This window comes from Topomyia yanbarensis, chromosome 1 (assembly GCF_030247195.1).
Source record: "Topomyia yanbarensis strain Yona2022 chromosome 1, ASM3024719v1, whole genome shotgun sequence".
NCBI classification, from domain to species: Eukaryota; Metazoa; Arthropoda; class Insecta; order Diptera; family Culicidae; genus Topomyia; species Topomyia yanbarensis.
In genome coordinates this window covers 169,053,809-169,076,916 of record NC_080670.1, presented here as the reverse complement: position 1 = coordinate 169,076,916, position 23,108 = coordinate 169,053,809, and positions in this window count along the sequence as shown.

Genomic DNA, 23,108 nt, shown 5'->3' with positions numbered 1-23,108 from the left:
GACTTGAAATGTTTCTACACCGCTCCTTTTTTTTCTTCCTTTTTGTCGGTGAATTACCCCCATTCATTGAAATGGAACACAATTTCAATCCACTACTGCTGCTGCTGTTGTTTTCATCGACCCAACATCATAATGCTTCTCTTTTGTTTTTATTCCACCAACAATACCCAATGTATGCTCTTTCTCTGTATGTGGTGCGAGACCGATGTTGATGATTGTGTGTTTCTCCTCCTCCTCCTCGCCGCCAATAGTTTCATCCTTTTAAACTCTCGAGCCAATCGAGCAGAAAAATTTACAATATGAAAGAGGTTCAATTGCTTTTCACTTCTTTTTACGACCGCCAAGGCTTTTCATCATCCCCCGATCGGATCGAAAAAAAAAAAAAACATTCGTCTCGTCCAAAGGGGTTTGGTTGCGAGCTCGCCCCGGCCGAATGGCGACACGTTTTTCCCCCTTCGAAGAGGGGGAGGAGGCACGTCCTCTGTATGGGAATAAAAATGGCGTTAAAACAAAGTTCGGCCATTAATATCGGGGTCGCAATGGCGTGTCAAAAAACCGAACTCCCTGTGCTGTGCTTTATGGTATGGTTCCTATTTTTTTTTGCGAAACGGTTCCTTGATGTAAACCCTTTGGATCATGACGGTATCACATTGCTTCACATTGTTCGAGAGCATCATTTATGAATTGCTTAAATAGGAGATACCGGTTTGATTCTAGTTGGTTTTCGCAGCTTCCAAGCCAGTTCCAGAAGCAACTTTGAAAATTTAATGCCGTCGTTGAAACGGTTACCCAACACCCATCCATTCAAATAGATAGCCAGAACCAGCAGCGAGAGCCAGAAGATGGGCGCTTTCTTCAAACCCGAAACCCGGCTTACGCGGGACTTAGCGAAACCGGGGGATGAAACCGAGCGAAAAGTGATTTTTATTGAGATTATTACCAGCACTGTGCAGCGAGAAATGAGAGCTCGTAAACTTTCGGTGGGCTGCCGAGAGAATGGGGAATGGGTGGGAATGCAGTGTTGCCAGTTTTGTGGTTTGTCTAGGAGGTTGGTCTTGCGAAGAGGAATGATAGTACAACAATGCTCCCATTGTTTCGCCCGATACTGTAGATTGGGTTCTAACACAAACAATTGTCCTAGGCAAACGGTAAAATTGCTGAAGTTGGCAAATAATGAATTTATTCTCCATTTGAAATTACGCAACGATATTCCACAAAAAATAAACACATTCACGTGAAATAGAACATTTCATTTTTTTACATGATTTAACTGCTCTACAAACAGCCATTTTGTTTTCCTATGCAGGTCCAAGCAGTGTCTTTCAGTTGATTTCTTATAATATCATCTCGAATAGTGTCGGTTTACGATTGACCTTACCACACATTTTTTTTTTAAATCGAGTGAAACCCTTTCCTTCCCACACTCGTAATATTTATAAAGAAACTTGGAAATATCTGTAGATTTCAAAAGCTGATCCGTTAATTCGCAGACAGAACCAAAACCTTTACATCTGCACGAACTTTCTTATTGTTGGCAGCACTGGCTGGCAAGTTTTCCACTTAGTAATTAATAAAAATTGCAACCCGGATTAATGTTGATTTATGCTCTTTGTTTAAAGTTGCCGTCCCCGTTGGGTTTCTTCTGTGTGCTCGGCCTTGGATAGCTACCCCCCCCTCCCTCCCTCCAGGCGAACATTGCAATAAACGGAGCAACTGAATCCAGAAGGATACTTGGCGGTCGGCTCAGTTCCGAGTGCTGTGGCCATGAACGGTCGGTCGGACGGTCGTTCGGTCCTTTATCTTGTCTTAATCTCTGCTCGTAATTTCAGCAATTATCCTACCCAAATCCCTCAATATGAAGTCCGGAGATTCGGGAAGCGAGCGAGCGAGCGAGCGTGGTCCGTGGTCCGCTTCGCCGAGCGCAAGGGTTAAATTTAGAAGGAAAACAACTGCTACTACTTCTTGATCGTGAACGGGGCCAAGATTTAATAACGAAAGTTTCGCTCGTCGGTGCTGCTGGACTCTCCGGTTCCCGTGCACGGGGATGATAGTTTTCGATTTGAATAAAATTTTCAGTTCCAATTTGTTTTCTCTCTATCTGAAATTTAAATCTTGTTTCCATGAATAAAATTTATTCATGAGCTGTTTGTGTTACTGCTCTCCTTGGCTCTGCGCTTCTTTTCGTATGCATCTGCATAGTTCTCAAACTATGATTTCTTGGTGAGGTTCTTGAAGCACCCATCACGTTCCGTGCGAATGGGTCGAATGGATGGAATTAAGAAAGTATTTACATTGTATAATAACATCTCATAGCACCCGTTGGGGGCTGTGTTCGGAGCCGTGGCTCTGTACGTAGGTAAAACAAGCAAATAATGAAACTGATAATGATTGGAGCATATTTATTCCGTTTTACATCTTATGCGCATCCATGCCTTTATTGGCCAAGTAGTCCGGGTGCTTCGAGCCATGACCGAAATGTAATGTTGCCAAGTTCCCCGTTATAATGTCACCATTCTTCGGTTACGCTTCCGCGATTATATACAATCTAGGAATGCGTAGATATCCCGAATAGGACGATCTATCTTATGATCTATTTTTAATATTAATATTAATATTTTAGCTGGTCTCTTCTCGGACGAAATTGTAAATTGAAGATTCCGTCTTCATAACTACTAAGGTACAAACAATAGATTCGTCATTTTGTAACACACACGTTCCAAAATTTATCACAAATATATAACTCAACTTAGCTATAGTCTTCTGGAACCGGTATATCTATCTGTTCCAAAAACTTTCGGAAAATCACACAGGTGATGTGATTTACCGACTTCTGAATAGCAACCAGCTCCTATCATACGTGCCTCGATTATTGAAGAGAGTTCACCTCACTTGAGCAATTGCTTCGATGCAGCATTTTTGATGTACGGCAGCTCCGACTGGTGGGGCCAAGACTGTGTACATCTTTTATGTCAATTCTATAGTCTTCTCCTGTACAGTCTGTAGATCGCAGTTTAGATTGTACTTCGCTTGCCATAGGTGAGGTGTGCTATAGTTCCGCTCATCACAAACTATTTGATATACTTCATGTCGATTGATTCTTTCTATAAATAATCGCCAGAGCTGCTAATTTGCGATAGGTTTGTTTGAGCTTGAAGAAGGAATAAATCATGCCCTACTATATTCAAGCCGCAGTTGTTAGTTGCATCATCCATTCAAACAGCTCAGCCGCTCAATCATTTTCCTTTCATTTTCAATTTCGTTGGTCCTGTGATTAATTCCATATTAAATTTGCAAAAGGGCGAATAAGATTTGTAAACAAACTTTTATTTTGATGGTTTCTCTTAATTTACTATAATTTCGAAACAGAAAACAATTGAAATTACTTCTACGAGGGGTAAACATTTACATTAACGCATATTTTGCATGAAATTCCACTCTGCAGCAGACTAATGAGCGAAACAAGTTTGTTTACAAAAAACACTTTCACCCATTTGACGAATTAATATTGAATTATTTATTGGAATATTGACTAGGTTTGTATGTTTGTTTGTTTATTAAGATTTTAATACCAAGGGTCATTCACTTCCTTTTTTGATTTAATATGCAATTCAAAAATAATAAATTACAACTCATGAAATAATAGAAAAAAAAACTCATGTATTATTGTTGCTTTTCTGGATGCGTACTGCTTTTCGTTTCTCATATTGATTTACTTTCTTGGTGGTGAGCAATGGTCTGCTTTCTCCCTCGCTCGTGTTTGCGTCCATGTATTCGTCGCTATTAGATTCTTGGTGCTTTTTGTGTTTCGAGTGACTTTGGTACAGCCGTCTTCTTTCTTGTTTATTTCTTTCATAGGTATATTAGCCATTGGTTTTGGGATACCGTGAAATATTGTTTGACCGGCATATATTTTTTGGCCGGTTATCTTCATCATTGAAGTTGAGTCTTTGCTAAACATAGTAGTGGCTCCATCTATACGCGAAACGGAGTGCATCTTTTCACATTTTGTGTTTACCTACCGTTTCTTTGCGCCATTTCGGGATCAATTTCTATAACCTGCCCTGAGGTTAGGTTTCATGCTGGGCAATTCTAACCTGACGAGTGGTCCTCTTCGGGGGTGGCGCTAAAGCTACTCGTTTAAAACGTCCTGAGGAGCGTTTTTGGTAGACGGAAACCGTAAACGGCCATTTGGTCCGCTACATTTTGGCGCCCAACATGTCCAAGCTCTGTATCGTGAGAGGCAAGAACTTCAAAAAATATTTCAAGAAAGGAAACCCACGAATACTACTTGAATCATTTGCTTTGAGATAGCTAAAGAGGAATCCGTGCGTTGATTTCAAGAAAGTAGTAGGATTCATGAAGAGTAAGAACGAGCCAAAGCGATGACCTGTCAACAGTAGTTAACAAACGAATGTTTAAAGTGAGCCTGGCGATGACTTCGAAAAACAAAAAAGTAAATGTTTCCTATAAGAGCGAGAATGAGCACGACTCTGAAGCTCTCATACGTCGATTCTTGGAGTCATTCTCTAGGAAACCTGATCTTCTTCGATCACAGTAAAACGTGATCAGACCTCACGAGAAAATATACGATGGATTTCGAGCTATGTTAACTTCATAAGAAGCAACCAAGAAATTAAAAAAAGACATCAAAAAAACCCAATAGGGGAAGAGATTATCGATAAACAGGGAAGAGGACTTACTTCCCAATGTAAATATTAGCGATTAGTACGCGCCTAACGCCCTACGTTATTTCTATTGTTAGTTAATTTTTTGTTATTTTTTTTATGTTCAAAAACTTACGATTAAACCTGTGTTTTTCCTTCGTACTTTTTATCCAATTTAGTATTTTCCATTGTATCTTATTTTCCAATTTTTTTCCGTTTCGTAGTGTATATAGTTCTGTTCACCTATAGTAAGTTGCTGCATTCGTCCGGTTTGTTTATTTTTGTAATTCAGCGTATTTTTTTGTAGTATCCATCGGTAATTTTGAAGAATCTATAGTTGAAACTAATATTTTTCCATCCATCAGTAGAACCCGTTTACAGTAAACCTAAAAGCTGAAACAAAAAAGGTCGCCTTTATAGGCGAAACAAGAGATCGAATGAGCAAAACATAAAACGATACATAAAAATATTATACTTTCCTGAAAAATTCGTTGGATTATCTGCAATCTTCCTGCGCAAAAAGACGAAAAGCCAGTCCGCAGTCCGTCAGTAAACAGCAACCGCCATCACTTTTTTCCATTTTGTTTGACATTAAATGTTAAATTCTCGACAAACATATGATTACGGCCTAAAAGCCAACTGTCAAAATCCACTTTGAATAGAAATTCCAGACAAACCGTTACTAGTCGAACACAGTTCACAACAGTTTATCAAAGAGAAAACTTTTCTCTTTCGTTTACTACAAACATCTGTGACTGGCGTGTAACGGTTTGTCCGGAATTTCCATTCAAAGTGGATTTTGACAGTTGGCTTTTAGGCCGTAATCATATGTTTGTCGAGAATTATTTGTTTTTTTCATTTTTGTTCCGTTTTGTTGGCAATGCAGTAGGAGTGAATGAGCTACACGCTCATTCATAGCAACTCAAATTTGAGTGGCTGGCCACTCTATTTCATAAAAAGTGCACGAAGTCAAAAAATGAGTTTGTCTCATTTACTCAGTTTTGAGTTTGAGATGCAAATACCAAATTTGAGTACATTTTACTCAAAAATCAAATGTGAAAAATAATCATTTAGTATTTTTCTTATTATTACAAAGAATGATATCGATACTTCAATCATCATTTACCTGTACTTCCAGGCGCTAGCGATGTCCGGAAATATAATCCGACGACGTTTTGAACATCTCTTTCATGCCAATCGGCACTTCGTATTAATGGCTTAAACTATAAAAACAAGAAAGAAATTTAGATTTGAATAAAAACAAAACTCAGAGAAACCTACCTTTTAGTTTCCTGAATGTTCCGCGTCGACTCTACAGCTACTAGTTCCGAGGCATGATCTTTTATAATGGTTTTATTCGGCGTTAAACTCCATGCTCTTTTACTTGAGAATAACTATTTTTTTCACCCGAAGCTTTAAAAATTTAATGGTTACTCACCAGTTGAGTTAATTCTACTCAAATTGAAACTCATTTTTTGACAGACTGCCTCTATTTTTGAATTTGAGTGCTCTGAACTCAAATTTTGAGTAGTTTTGAATGAGCGTGTACGGGAGTGAGTGACGATTTGCTCCCAATGTGCGTGTGAGTGATTGAGAAGTAAATTGGTATTGTTAGTTTCGTCGAAAATATAATATTTTCGATTTGACGTTTTGTGTTTATGATAAACAGTTTTTCGGATTATTATTTCTGGAGGGTTTTTCATAGCGCAAGACGAATTTATTGTGGAAAATGAATGCAATCAGAGTTTCGGAGTATACTCTGGAGGGATTGCCATTCAGGATTCACAGGTTTATTATTGTGGAGAGTGAATACGATCAGAATTTCGGGATTCATTCTGGAGTGTTCGTTATTCAGGATTTGCAGGTTTATTTTTATCGTTTATAATGTGGAAAACGTACATGATCATTAATTCGGAATTTATTCTGGAGTAGATCATGATTCTGGATCCACAAGTCGCGGTTTATTTTACAGATTATTGTTTTCAGTGGTTCGGCTAATTCATTGCTGAAGTGAAAACAATGTTCTAGTATTGTTATTTTTTGGAATTTTCATAAATTTCAGCAAAGTAATGCTTTTATAATTGAATGAATGGTTTTTTTTGCGTGGTGATGTTTGAATGCGTTGCTTGTCATTTATTTTGGAATTTCATTTCAATAGCCAAATTTTTCAATTCAGTAAAGTTAAACCCTACGAAAATTTGATTGAATTTTGCAATTCAATCAAATTTTCGCACAATTAGTAGGGGATGATGTAGCATGTTCACCTTTTTCGTAATTTTTGTCATTATTCGTTCACTACGCTCACTATGCCAAAACGCATCACATCAAGAAATATTCAGACGCTTGTGTACAAATATTCCCTTGCATGCAATTTTAGCCTATTTCGGATGAACTTTCAAAAAATATTCCGTCTCACCAAAACCCAAATGCGCATTAGAATGAAATGGATAGATACGAATGTGTTAAGAGGAAAGAGTATTTTTAAAATTCAAGCGAGAGAAATGGTTGTCGAAAGAGTAGTATTTGTAAAAATACGTACTTCCGACTACGAATACTCGAATCACTTGACGCCTATCTGAGGATCTACAGAACTGCAACTCGTCCATTTCGATCCTGATCGTGGAAGAGGCAGCAGTGTGAAGTTCTTTTTTTAGTATCGCGGTGTGTTTTAAAAGGTAGTTGTTAAAAATGTGACAAGTTTTTTAGGATAAAATTTATTTAAAAAAGTTCCTTTCCGATAGGCATAGCTAGTGCGGTCAGTGAATTGTGCGGTCAACAAATTTGAATTCGTTACATTTCGTGCGAACTTGTGTGTGAAAAGAAGGTAAGAATTAATAATTGAGTTGTGTGATAAAAAGCTCCAAAGCGTCGAATAGCCGATCGACGGCTTCTTTTCTTTTATTGAAAGTTTGGAGATTTTCCGCCATCCGCGTTCTAGCGACGCATACGCTCGGCACGCCGCCCGTCTCGTTTACCACCCTGCTGACCCCACGTTCCGGCTTCGAAAGTTCCCGATGCTTTTGGCAAAAGGTCGGAAGGAAGCAGCAAAACCATCAACGCGCTTCGTTAGAGCGACGGCCATCTTCATCATTGAAAAGTCGGCCGAATTCAACACCCGGTAGGCAAAGGCCTAAATAGCGTCATCATTGCGACGCCATTGTAGACGCCGTTCGTCGCCATCGCTGAATAGGTTTGCGATAGGAAGTCGGTGCCGAAGCCGCAATACCAGTCGGCACCCAGCTGAGATGCAGCTCTGCTAGATCGACGCTGTTCCAGAAATAACACATGTGAGTAAAAATAGATCATTGATCCGTGCACGTAGATCCATACACACACAACCCTCAAACCTTCGAAAGCTTTCTTTGCCGCTCGAAAGCTAAAGCCGAGCGCGCATTTGTACTGCTCAGCGCAGCTTTATCCGCTAGCAGAAATTTTGACCGCACTTAGGTAGAAAGAAAAGGTAAAGCTAGAAAGAGAGGGAAGGAACCGGAAACATGTAAATATATTAATTAATAAAACCTAGGTTAAGAATAAAATGCCGTATTTTAGTCCGTCCAATAAAATGTTTTCCTGTTAGTTAATGTTACCTGAAATGTTTGTATTTTTTATGTTGATTAGCTTCCCCGTGTAGTGAATTTGGTTCGAGAAGATTTCTCACGTTTCGCGTCGTTTCCGTAGATTTGAATTTTTTTTGTGTTTGTTTTACTCCGATGGGCTATCGGGAATTAGTCCCCACTACTACTTACAAAGCGAGAGGGAAAGAGTGTTCGACTGAGTTCTGCCTGTGATGATAACTGATCGTTTTTTTTAGTGCATGAGCTTTCGAGTTGGTATAACGATCATTTCTCTTGCGTCTTTGCTAAACATAGTAGTGGCTCCATCTATACGCGAAACGGAGTGCATCTTTTCACATTTTGTGTTTACCTACCGTTCCTTTGCGCCATTTCGGGATCAATTTCTATAACCTGCCCTGAGGTTAGGTTTCATGCTGGGCAATTCTAACCTGACGAGTGGTCCTCTTCGGGGGTGGCGCTAAAGCTACTCGTTTAAAACGTCCTGAGGAGCGTTTTTGGTAGACGGAAACCGTAAACGGCCATTTGGCCCGCTACTATCTGTTGTGTATCAGCAGATGTTGAAAGCTGTTTGGTAGTGGTGGTTGTAGATGAGTTGTCTTTAGTTGTTTTGGTACATGGCCTATCGCAGTGTGCCGTCTGATTACAGAGCTGGAACAGAACATGGGCGTCTGCTCAGAGTATGTGCATAGTGTTCTTTGTATGTACATAGTTAACACGTTGAGATGATATATAATCCGTGCTAGTACGAGGTGCCAGATCCATACACACGGGGATATTGGTTTTGACGTTTTCATATTCGATGTTGCATGTTGTTCTTTGCTACGAAGCTTTCTGTCTCGGCTAAGGAGTTGAGCGTTATTAGTACTACTTGCCTCGTGTGGTGAAGCTGTAACATCAAGTTCCATTGTCACCTTGACCGACTGTTCCACCTTTTAAAATTCAACATATAGGAAGTAACTATGTTTGGCAAAAATATGTGTTTAGATACCGCAAATAACTTTGTGGAAGAGTCCAAAAAGATAGGAGAATGTCTAAAAAAGTTATCATAAAAAAACTAATTTTAAGCGGCTTCCAAATAATATGTTCCATAACTTGTTAATTATTAAAGCTATATATACGGTGTCTTCAGCAATTTCTTTTGTAGTAATATTTGTTACAACTTTGCCGAAGACACAAAGTCTCTACCTTAATTAGTTCGCAAAATAAATTGCGTATATCACTTTTAGATGAAATGCTCACTGAACGGTATACTCCTGTGGATATGCAATTATAAGATCAACAACTTCACCGAACAAACTATACTTTTAAAGTTAACGGTTTAGGCGCTATCCATTTTGAGCACGAAAACGTCGTTTTAAAACACATGGCAATTATTCAGCGCGCTGAGTCATTTTTATGCGATCCTTGTGAATTCGACTACACGACCTTATATAATTTCACATGCAACTGCCGACAGTAGCGCATTTACGATTTCGAGTGTACGACCGTCCTTACATAGACGATACCGTGTTTGGACGGCTGAAACTCGGAGATATACTAAAGTTTCTTATGCAATGTGGTAAAGAGCGTTAGGCTTACTCGTAGGCGATTTGAACTACTTGTGAGTTTAATGCACCTGCTGTTTGTTTTTGTGCTATTATTTTTACCTTGTAATTCTACTTCCTTCCTTCTCCTTCTCCTTTCCTTCCACTCAGGAAATATTGAGAAGACTCGGCAAGGCACAAATACCCAACTACATTATGAGGAACGTGCCATTGGAGTCAATATATTCTGGTTCCTGATTTCTGAGGTACGTTGGGTATTAAGTCTATATTTCGAAAAAAGGCGATACTTTTTTATCACTTAAACAGCTGAGAACTGAACTTGCGATTACTGACAGACGTTAAGTTAGTTGGAGATTATGGTGGACGAAGAGATTGAGTTCTGTTAAAGTTCTGTTTAATAAATGTAAAAAATGTCAAGTACATTTTTTCTTACGTAAAAACTAATGCTAAACACGAGTTTTGTGATATTTTTGATTTTGAAAAAATACGGACATCAACATGAAACATACGCTTGAGGGCACGATAGGTCAGTCGTTTGGGGATACTATAGCTCACAACTATAATGTAAATTTGAACTGATTTGACAGGAAAAGTGTGCATAATTTCGTGTTACAACGCCAAATCGAAGTGAAGAGAACATAAAGAATGTGATTGCACCTGTTCCAGATAGCGTCAGTATTCGGTTAACGATATAATATATATATATATATATATATATATATATATATATATATATATATATATATATATATATATATATATATATATATATATATATATATATATATATATATATATATATATATATATATATATATATATATATATATATATATATATATATATATATATATATATATATATATATATATATATATATATATATATATATATATATATATATATATTAGGGTGGGACAAAAAATAGATTCCAGCTCCGAGCAACTTTTTGGGTACCATTTGGGTCCTAGAACATCTGTGCAAATTCTTAGCTTGATCCCTGAAACTATATTTTTGCGCCCACTGTTCAAAGTTTACATGGGATTTTATATGGGAATATTAACTTTCACAAAATAATTCCTCCAGGAGTCGCCCATTGCTTCCTAAAAATAAACCGTTATGTGGCTTTTGTAGGAAATTTAACACAGAAATAAAGTCTTGAAAACTACGAAACGATCTGACGCTTAAGAAAAAAGTTATTAAGTTGAAACCAATTGATGCTCTGACGATTGATAAAATATTCATTTTTTCTAGCACCACTGTTGTTGGTTGTCCAATTGTATGCAATTGTGTTTTGATATTCTCTTAATATGTCTAAATCATTTTCCCATACTGTTTGGGCACTTCGCAAGAGTTAATTGAGTCTACTTTTGTATATAAAAAGAGAAAATTAAAAATTTTGTATATAATTCGACCATCAGCAGCAGTGATGCTATGAAAAGTAAAATTTTCATCATTCTTCAGGGCATCAATCGGTTTTTGCTTAATAACTTTTTCCACAAGCATCAGATTGTTTTGCAGTCTTCTAGACTTTATTTCCATGATAAATTTCCTATAAAAATCAGATATCCATTTATTTTTAGGAGGTAACGGGTGACTCTTGGAAGAATTAATTTGCAAAAGACGTTTTCCCCATACGAAATCCCATGTAAACTTTAAACCGTGGGCGCAAAAATATAGTTTCACCGATCGAACTAAAAATTTGCAGAGTTGTTCTGGGAGCTAAATGGGACCCAAAAAGTTACTCGGAGCGAAATTTTATTTTTTTCATATAACCATGTCCCACTCTAATATATATATATTCATGGTATTGTTGGAGTAAATAATCGAAAAAAAACATGATCTAAAGAGAGAAAAGGAACCCAAAATAATGCTCCGAAGCGCAGACGTGATCGTCGCACAGCTAAGCAACCACGTGAACCGAAATACACAACTTCAGTTCCACACTCTAGAAGACGACGAGGACACCGATGAAGTCATTCGCAAGTATAAAGCCAGACGCAGCTGCTGGAAAAAAAACATGTTTTTCAACATTTCCTTCGGCGGTTTCATGATTTTTGCATCATTCGCCACTTTCTCATTGTCTTACCTGAATGACGTCAATGAATTGCATTTATATTTTGTGTTATTAGTTTTTAAATAATCTGCAGTATTCATACTATTCAAATAAAAGTTCATCCGCTAATTTTCTATGCATGTACATTGTTTTATTTACCCCTAGTTTTCAAAAAAAATCGAAAAAAGTACCTTCGTTTTATTGGATGTAGCTTGAAAAAAATTTAGCCAGGCATTGGGGACCATTCATAAATTACGTAACGCAAAAATTGCCCAAAATTGACTCCCCCCTCCCCCCATATAACAAATTGTCACAAATTTCTTCATCCCCCCTTCCCCTGTTACGTAACAAATTCCTAGAAAATTTTTTTTTCTTCGGTGAAAACATGTTACGTAACGATCTAGCTAACTCCCCCTCCCCCCTATGTCACAACATGTAACAACTTGTTGTATACCCCCCCCCCCCCCTAAAAGCGTTACGTAATTTATGAATGGTCCCTTGTAAGTAGGTGTTTGCCCACTACTCGTGTTCTTATATAAATTTGCTCGGCGGACCCTTCTTTTCAGGGCGGCCTAGGTGCTTCTACCGGAGGTTCGGATTTTCGTAATGCAAACAAAAAGGTAAATAGGCAAAATAAATTAATAAATTTACCGACTTTTATTTTCACCAACTCTGCTACACTGTGCACTGCTGGATCTCATCGATCTGTTGTTACCGTTGGCGGGAAGGCGGGCGGTTTCTTCCGACCGGCCGGAACTACAACAGCCGTGTTCTCCCGAAATGTCGTTGGCTGTTCCGGCAGCGATCCTTTGCGTTTAGCTAGGGAGGTGAGCTTGGCTCCTTTGTTGGAACCTCCGTAGCGACGTTGGCGAATTATCGCCGGATCGACTTGCTCGCCGCAAGCGATCCCAGAAGTCACCGCAGTGCACTTCCCAGGGGGAACCTTTGCCCGCCCGTTCACCTTGGTAATTAACTGTGGAGGAGAGCTTGGCTCGTTTGACTGACCATCCACAGTGAGAACGGACGATACTTCGGATCTTTGACAATTAGCCGGGAACGCGAGTGGCTCCTTCGCGATTAGCGTTCCACTACGGCGATCCAGCACCACACTTTCTACTGAGCCCGAACCACGAGCCAGCACTTTTCGACAGGTATTTTATCTGTCGCACGCGCGTACTTCACCTTACCACCTTGCCACGTTTAGGCGGAAAACTGTCCCGAAAAAACTTGTTCACGGACGTCTGTTTATCTTCGTGGTTCGTCACTTTCTGTCGTATCACGATAGCCGCCTTTCGCACTCGACCAAAACAAACACCAACCGCCTCGCCGCATAGCTGTCACCGCCGATCCATAGCACACATTTTTCAGCAAAAAGAGAGCGGTGGCCTATCTAATCCCTATGTTACTTATTTACAAGCATAAAACAAAAATTATCTAACCTAGCTGCACTAACAAAACCGTTCACATACGCGAAACGAACAAAATTTACATTAAAAAGTGAACGATATCGAACAGCGGTGAGCATAATTTTACATGTCAACAAGTACACTCTACGGAGTGTATACCCACAAATAGGTATATTTCCACCTAGTGCTAAATTTTTACCCTGACGAGTTACAGCATAAATACCACCAAACACCAAAAATTGCACTTTTTACTGAGTTTTAACGGCTCTGCCGTTCTTATAATCCGAAAATTGTACAAGCTAGATCATCAAATTTCTCCATTGAGATTTCCACAAAAATTTAAAAAAAATGCTGAAAAAATCTAAGACAGTTTGGGAGCACTTCAATATGTTTGAATTTGAAATTTTACCCACAATCGCCAAATTTTTGAAAAAATCACAAAATATCGAAAAACAGGGAGCACTTTAGCAAACTCTAGTTTTGCTAATTCTTGGTTTAGGTGGGATCTCTTAGGTACAATTATTTTACACGACTGAAACTGTGAAAAGCATGCAAAAGGAATCTGGCAATGATAATCGCTTGTTGTCTTTAGAGTTACGGCAGGGCCTAGTAGAGAAAGTTAAGAAGAACACGAAGCCTGTTGTCGTATCTTCTCTTAGATGCAGTGTTAGTAATTTTGTGGTTATAGAAAGATCTGCAAAGAGCAAATAAATATACTAATGCTGATAACAATTTCCAATTTCCTAATTAAACTACTAAATAATTCTAAACAGATCATAAGCACAACAAGAATCCCACAAACGGCGTCAAAGATATGGAATAGTTTCACCTGTTTCTTAATGAATTTGTAGCTTCGGTTTCGGATGACCAGCTGTCGGAAAGAGATGAGGATTACTTGTCTTGGAATAGCAGCAGTTATAGTGTAAATTTTTCCTCGACATTGATGGGAGATGCGGTGTCAAAGTCGTGAAGGTCTATGGTATGCGTATAACTATTTGCCACGCCAAGAAAAACTTGTTCTAGATTTGAAAACCAGGTCCAGCATCATCAACGGAATTGCGCACATATTAATAACGACCCTTTTACAAATACGTAGCGACATTTTTTGTGGCATTTCCTCTCGACTTTCCGTTTCTGTTGGAGAAGTTACTAAAAGGTTATAGACACTGTAATCCTAGCCGTGCCGTTTGCCACATAGCACTTGAACATTGCGTTAGTATGGTTTCTAAACGGCATGTGTTCACCGAAAGTCGCCCGTCGAGCGCGTGGATTTTCCTATACCTTCCCAAGATTCAATTCGTCAGAGTGTTCCGGCATCATGTACGTTCCCAACGGCGAACCAGTAATCCGTCCGTTCGTTTCTTCTTCACACCACCCACCGGCTTTCAATCGGAAAAATGATGAAAAACACCAAGAAACGCTGACGGCTAAAGCTATATATATACACCTTCTGTAAACTTTACAATATTGACGTGTTGTCATCCGGATTTCGTCGATGTGGGTGAACTGAGTTACGTGGAAATCTAGGAAAAACTCGGTGACAAGATTGTTTGTTTTACTCGGGCTTACCCCACCCCCGTTGTGTACACTTTTGCTGGCGTAAATTCTCTACCACTTGCTTGGTTTCATTTGAGAAATGATCCTATCGAGGAGAAGAAGGTGAAGTGAAAATGTGAGCTGCAAATAATCTACTTCGAATCTCCTGCTTCGTAAGAAGAAAAAAACTCCACCGTGATCATCTTTAGGCCCAGCGAGACACCTGTCATTTGTTGCTAGATAATCCTGCCTGGCAAACAGAGAGCTTAGCGCAGTTCCAAGGCGTAATGCTGTAGAAATTGACTGTTTTGGGGACAGCTGTCATTTTTTTCGAAACAGATAGGTGCTGTAAGATTGAGTTCGACCCGGTGAAAAATCCGGTGGTTAAAATAGATGGAGATTGTTTAGGTAACGCAGCTACCAATAATCAAAAAAAAAATCATAATCGTGCGGATTTTTTTGCAAAACTAACCTCTGCTAATTTTATCAGACCTCCCGCTGTATTCGATAAAATCATATGAAGAAGCGGCAATCAAAGTGTAAATTCATTTATTTTCAAGATATCCATTCAGTTCAACCAAACTCCACTAATTCCATATAAGATTGCAAACTTAACGAGAGCAAATTTCAGACCCGATCCCGAGACCAATGCCACCGGACGAACGGCTTGCTTGTGCAAATTAGTTCGAACGAATTCCTATCCCTTATCTCGTCGCTTTCCATTTTAGCATATTTAACTTATATCGTGTGAAGTGAGCAAATTTTAAGTTTTACTCAAGTTTTACCAGCAGCCAGCGGTCGTCTCCTCTTCTGCAGTCCAATGAAAAGCGGCCGGTAACCACTTTGTCGAACTGCCCCGGAAAACAAATGTCGGGGCAGCAGAATTCGCCAGCACAGCCAGCGAGCCGGCACAGCACAGGATCCATTAAAATATTAAAAAGTTTTTTCGTGTAGCTGAGCTGCAACTCTTGCTACACCTACCTACCTACTCTGACTTTTCACTGGAGTTTCGCCGCCGCCGGGTCGTCAATTGAGGAAACACGTTGAAAAATGCAAATGAGAGCAACTTATCTATTTAGCTGAGCCAAATTGCAAGGTGATGCTCACGGACTTCTTTGGTCCACGGGTAAAGTTGTCTAGCTGGTGGGACTCATTTTTTTCTCGCCGTAAATAGACCTACCTCGCGATGGAATATGCGCGGCTATTTTCAAAGCGAAATGGTTGCCTCCGTTTTTACCGACCTCATATTGCTTTATACCGATGGTGTTAATCAAATTAGCGCCTTATGTTGCGAGCTGATTTACGAGTCGTTAGCCATAGTTCTGAAGTAGATTGGACTGGTATGTGAAGGATTTGGAAAGAAGGTCAGAATGGTTTCCATAAATATAGTTCGTTTAGCGTTCATTTGTACAACGATTGGTCAAAAGGAGTTTTTTGGTATTTTCTTAGATATTATGAACTTTGCATGTTCAAGAAGAAACAAGAATTGATCCCTTGAAATGGAAACAGGATGCTATCAAAAAATAATGCGAAGATACACGGTAACATAATAAAGGATGTGCATAGATAATGTGTACCAGGAATTTAGATTACTTTACAACTTAATCCACAATTTTATTGACCGATTGGCCCACAGGAAATATCCTAGGTTCATTCGTTTTCGAGCGCTCGGTCGAGACACAAGTGTCTTGTTGCCAGTCCGTGAAGTGTATAGCGACAAAGAATAGCGCTAATCCGCGTTCAAGGTTATCTTGCGCACTCTCCGCCTCGTCGAGGTTTCTATATATTTTCCTTTCTTTTGTGTTTCTGAGTACCGTTAGCCGACCAGTGACCAGCGAAGCAGTGTTCTTCTAGTAAGCCGTCTGGATACCGTTACATACACAAGTTAAGTATTATTTTACGTTTTCTCTTCTTGGTTCTCCTACTAATGTGCACTGGGCAATAGGCCCGTGCAAAAATGACTTCCCCTGACGGCGGTTCATCTCAAGGTGAGATGGACGTCGAAACAAAATATCCAAACTCGGCCACCGGACCCTTCGTGATCTTCTTTCGGACCAAAGATAAAAAGTGTTTGAATCTATTGAAGATTTCTCGAGTTCTGACGGAACGGTATTCGGCCGTGACAGAAATATCGAAAATTCGTCCTGATAAGCCTCGGGGGCAGCCCTAAGTTTGCGCCGCTAAAACAACAAAAATGATCTATAAAAAATTGAAAAACGATCCATAAAAAAGTTGTCCATGTTCCATAAAACAAAACTGAAAATCCATAAAACAGTGTGAATGTTCCATAAAAAGGGTGATTTGATCCATAGCTTATGTAAAATTGAACCATAAAATGGTCGCAAAAGAGCATTAAAATAGTATTAAAAGAGCAATTAAAATCAACCAATGCCCCATAAAAATATTGGAAATGTTCCATAAAATGATACATTTTGCGCCATAAATTAACTGACATTGATTCATAGAATATTAACAATGTACATTAAAACACGTCGATATGTTCCATAATGTCGACAAAAATGTTCCACGGTATTACAAAATGGAGCAATAAAATGTTAGAAAAAGTTCCATAAATTTGATGAAAATGTTTGCCAAATAATTAGAAATGATTCATATATCAAACGTTAAATTATGGTTCATGGATATTTACAAAACGATTCATAAGAAAAGAAAATGTTAAAAACTATTAATATGTCTACTCTACCCAACTACCTCCTCTTTGACAAGGTTCGTCTACTTGTTCGTCTCTTTGTGCCGCGGGTCATAAACCGTACTAATTGCAAACAATTGGGACGCACAGCCTCCCATTGTAGCAATAAGGCCCGTTGTGGGAAATGCGGTGGGAATCATGCGGATGATTCCTGTGGAAGGGATGTCGAAAAGTGTCTCTACTCTGGGGGAAACCCACATGATCTCTCGGCATGTCCCGCGTACAGACAGCGCGAGGAGAGTCTTAAGCGTTCCCTTTAGGGATTTCTTTCAATCGAATCGACCTCCCCTCAACACCAGGTATTGAAGTTGTCGCTTTCCAAACCAGAATTAAAGACAAAGATCTTTGAATTGCTTCCATCTACATCCCCCTAGAGCCACAGTTAGCTACCGACGGCTTTGCGATATTGCGGAACACCTCCCAGCACCGAGTTTTAGGCGACTTCAACTCCCACGGTACGGCATAGGGTTGCCTTCATGACGAGAATCGATCTACCTCAATTCATAAGCTTTGCGACAACTTGAATACGACAATTTTGAACACGGATTCTTGCCCTCCAGCGCGTCCGAGCGCCTTAGACCTATCCCTCTGCTCGACATCGCTGCGGTTAGATTGCATGTGGAAGGTAGTCATTGATCCCCACGGCAGCGACCATCTACCAATCGTAACTAACCTTCCGGTAGTCGCGCCAGTGCCCGCTGCTCTGAAAATCTAGCGTTATCGAGGACACCAGCGGTTACTCGTTCAGTGGGCCATAAGCGCGACTTCCGGAGGGTTAATATTGCTAACGGTTCTGGGCCACTGAATATAATCAATGTTTCGTATGACTCCACACGAAATATTTATTGGAAGAGTTACACGTCCGCGATATCCGGAAAAGTAGAGTCAACACAAGAGCTTCCTCCGGAGGAAGAGTACGGGTTCCTGACTGGCTTTATTCTTGATACCCAGACTAATCGCGTACCAGACGCGAACTCCCGCGGGCGTCCTCCCAACCCATGGTGGGACAAAGAGTGGTCAGACGTGTAAGTGGAGGAGGCTACCGCGTATAAGACCTTCCGGGATGACGGGCTACCAGCCAGCTACCAACAGTACGCGATGGCAGAAACGCTCATGAGTTTGAAAAAAGCCAAGAAGCGAAGCTACTGGCGCCGCTTCGTCGACAGGCTAACGAGAGAAACATCGATGAGCACTCTTTGGAGTACGGCGCGGCACTTACGAAACCGAAATAGTACTAACGAGAGCGTGGAATATTCAAACCGTTGGATATTCGATTTTACCAAGAAGGTTTGTCCGGATTCCGTCCCGGCACAGAAAATCTAACGCTCTGCGTCCCCTCATGATAACGCGAACGAAACACCGTTTTCGATGGTGGAATTCTCACTTGCTCTCCTATCAATAAAGCCCCAGGGCCAGGCAGAACCAAATTTAACTTATTGAAGAATCGGCCAGACTCTGCCAAGAGACGCTTGTTGAATTTATTTGATAAGTTTCTTGAGGGTTATATTGGCTCTCGGGACTGGAGGCAAGTGAAGGTCATCGCCATCCAAAAACCGGGAAAACCAGCCTCCGACCACAACTCGTATCGACCGATTGCAATGCTGTCCTGTATCCGAAAGTTGTTCGAGAAAATGATCCATGCTTTCTGGGGAAAATCTGGGAGCGCCTGCGTACTTTGTCTCGTACAAGATTACCTTAGTTTGGGTTCCCTCGCATTGATCCATTCCAGGTAATGAAGAAGCGGACTTTTTAGCTAAGGCGGGCGCTTTAGAAGGTGACATATCTGAAAGACCAATTTGCTTCAGCGAATTTTTCAGTATTACTCCTCAGAGAACCCTCGAAAGTTGGCAAACTTCATGGAGCAATGGGGAACTAGCAAGGTGGCTACATTCGCTAATCCCTAAGGTATCGACGAAACTTTGGTTCAAGGGGATGGATGTGGGTTTCATTCGTGTGATGTCTCGGCTCATGTCCAATCACTACACACTGGACGTTCATCTCCGACGTATCGGACTCGCGGACAGCGGTATCTGCACCTGTGGCAACGGTTATCACGATATTGAACATATTGTCTTGGCATGCGCCGAGTACTGTTCTGCCAGATCTCAACTATTCAATTTCCTTGGGGCCCAAGGAAGATCACCCAATGTCCTGGTTTGAAATGTACTGGTAAGCCGCGTTCTCTTCTATATATCCCTCGTATACACCTTCCTAAAAATCATAAATATTCAGATTTAACTGTCCCTATTATTCTTCTTATCATTCTCAGAAATGCCCTCTTCCGCCTACTGTACCCCAACGAAGGTTTGATGCGACTCCAAGACGACACAAAATATCTCCGTCGAATGACCCTACTAACACGAGACCTACAGCACAACATCACACGCGCAACGCGGTGTGTTGCCGATCCGCATCTGAGCTGTACTATGAAATCGTCTGGACGAAACCCTGCAGGATGGAGGAAGACCGCCCGGTGTCCCAATGCATGATGCATCCGTTCGGATCTGTAATCCCTACAGTTGATTCCCGATGCCGGTAACTGAAACTTAATAACTTCCCCTCTGTCAGCCGTGTCCACCCTCTCTCCCCTGTCTCTGATACACAGATGTAGGACTTCACCCCCTCCCTCTCCTACCCCTTGAATATTTTCTCGAAGCTTATGTGCCCCCCGTGTTCTACTTTCAGTTGATCAATATATAATCTCGGCCTCGACAACAACAGCAGTCTGCCTGTAACATAAGGGTTGATTCCTTCTTTCAAACATGAGCAGTTCTTTACATCTGCATATTAAAAAGCTCTTGGCTTTGTCGCATAACCAAGACCAAAGATCTGAAGCGGTGCCAAGCGGTAGAGGATTCGCCGACCGCCGTCGGAAATGGCGGCCCCTCGCAGGTAAATCTGTGATCCACTTGTTTGCTCGGATGTTGGACAGCAGCAGACTTAAAGCGATGTGGCGTCAACACTTAATATAACAGAATTTAATTCAAATTATGCCAAGCGAAAGCAGTCCTGATAACTGAAGTGTGAAATAGTTTACCCCATATGGATCCTGTTCCACCATGTTCGATATTTTTCTGTTTATGTAACAGAAGGAGACTCACAAAAATCTTATGTGATTGAATGACAATTTTTGAAATAGAAAACTCTAACGTTTCAATCCTGCGGCCTCGCTATAAAAAATTCTGCTTAGGTATTGTTTAGCCCATATTGATAAACGATGTTTGTGGGTAATGTCAGAGACATAACCGACGCGAAGTAGAATACACTTTAGGCTGTTAATATCAATGCTACAATTTTTACTATTTTCTAAAAGGTTGTATTAAAACCAGTTATTTCGGTATTTTTAACAGAAATTCCAATATGGCGGACTGGAATGTGATTTTAACAGTTTTGACCAGCATTTTTCGTTTTTCACCGTTTTCTGTGGTTGTTTGATAAGTCATAGATAACAAAAATAACAAATCGAGCCATACAATACGAGTTCAAGACCTATACACATGTACAGTGCAATGCGAGTATTCTGGGAACGGACATAATGCCATGAAAAGGTTTCTACCTGAGGCTCATGTCTCGAGCCGAGAGCGGCAAAAATTGCAAAGAAAAAAATAAATAGAATACTTGAAAATATTGAATGAGAACCTTTCCTGGACGAAATAGGTTTGTCATAAGAAACAGAACGTTTGTGATTTTTCCTATCCGAAAAGTTACTATTTTGTATATTTTTATACAATTGTCTATAACTAAATGAAAATAAAAGGTATTTTGAACCTCTCTTTGGTCGAAAAAACTACATATACTACTTTTTGTACCTAACAACATGCCGCCGAGAAAAAATGGCCCACTATTTGTTACTAAGTTATTCCACGCCGAACGTCGCCGCTCACGGGTTTCGAACAAATGATTGAAGGCGTGAAGAGTTTGTGTTACCGCGACCCCGCATGAACACATATGTCTGTTGCAGCTTTTGTCGCATTATCAAACGATAATGAATGTAAGCGCGGCAAGCAAGCGTGGAAAACATTCATTCAACCTATAACTTTGAATTCAAAGCAATGACACATACATATTTATATATTAATCGATTGCAACCCGGTCGAACACGTTAACTTACAAACGCCCGGGCCCTTCGCAATGATACACAAATTCGAACATGCGATCGCGATCATCCACGAAAAATTACGTCCAAAATTTCGCAAACACAAAAACGCCTCGATAATTTAGCGAACGCTATATAACTTATAATCTGAGGAATACGGTCCCAAGCGTACACAAAAATCGCTCATTTCCGCGCGATCGTTCAATCCCCACGCCCGCACATTTGAACCGTATACTGAATAACCCAATCAGAATCGCGACCCGCTGCAATCAAACTCTCATTCAAAAAGTCTAGCAAACTTATTTAAAAGGTCCTATGCGCAAAGGATAGCCTCTCTTTGTTTACTTTCTCCGCCGCGGTAATAATTCGGTCGAATTTATGTTTGCTGCTTAACTCTTTGCACGATATGCTAGTCGAGATCATAGTGTTCCGATATGTATTGAAAAATTGTTAGAAAGTTTTATGGTGGCACCGTAATAATCGAAAGAGGAAGTAAACAAAGAGAGGCTCTCATTTGGACTATTTCCATAAGAATGCGATCAGTGGAGCGTAGGTATAGAATCATAATAACTAAACGAAGGTAAATTTTAGTTTTGGTTACAGTATATCCGAAATGTAGTACACACCAAAAAATTATGAATTTTATCGTTGACGTAATTCCGAACTTGACACAATTTAACGCACCGTAATTCACTAAATGACGAGATATAACCGTATTCTATTTAATTTTCCGTGAAAGATGTACTTTCCATGCCAAGTGTGTGTGTGTGTACAATCCATTTCCCGCTATCCGGAAGTGCTTTTATGGAAGAAACTTGTTTGCATCTATGTAATGATATATTTATTTTCATCGATAGATGTACACGTTTGGCCTTGGAAATGAAAGGCGATAGCTCTATTGTTCATCCAACGACCCATTTCAAGAATGCCTGTTCCTACACGTACATTCTGAGGCCGCCTTCATATACAATAAGCTCTGCGCGAATACATCCACGTATCAATTGAATATTTGCAGTATATTCGCACTTCCAGAATGAAAATTATTATTGATTCTGGTACGTATTTACAAAAAGGAAAATATTTATGAAGGTAGACAGGCATTGAAAAATAACATGAATCAATCTCACCAGCTCTGAATAAATAAAATCATGAGATTTTTGTGCAGAATTCTCCTCCATCCGTGTAATTGTTGCATCAGCTACTCAGGTCCAGACGGCGCTGCAGGCGCTAAGTGGAACGAACGGGCGAATTTTTTCGCGTCTTGCTGCACATACTTCAATGAAATTTCTTTGCAAAATCACATTTTTCTCGCGATATTTCAATCTAGTAACACGTAACTCAACATGAAAAACTACCTACTAAACGATTGACTTCATTTTCCGATTAAATATATTTTATATCACTGAAAAACTTTGAAAAATATTGGACATTAATGACAACACGTCCGGGCGATTCGCCAGTGCTGCCACTTCCATATATTTTTCTTGCGAAGTGTCATAAAATTACAGCTACCTACATTTG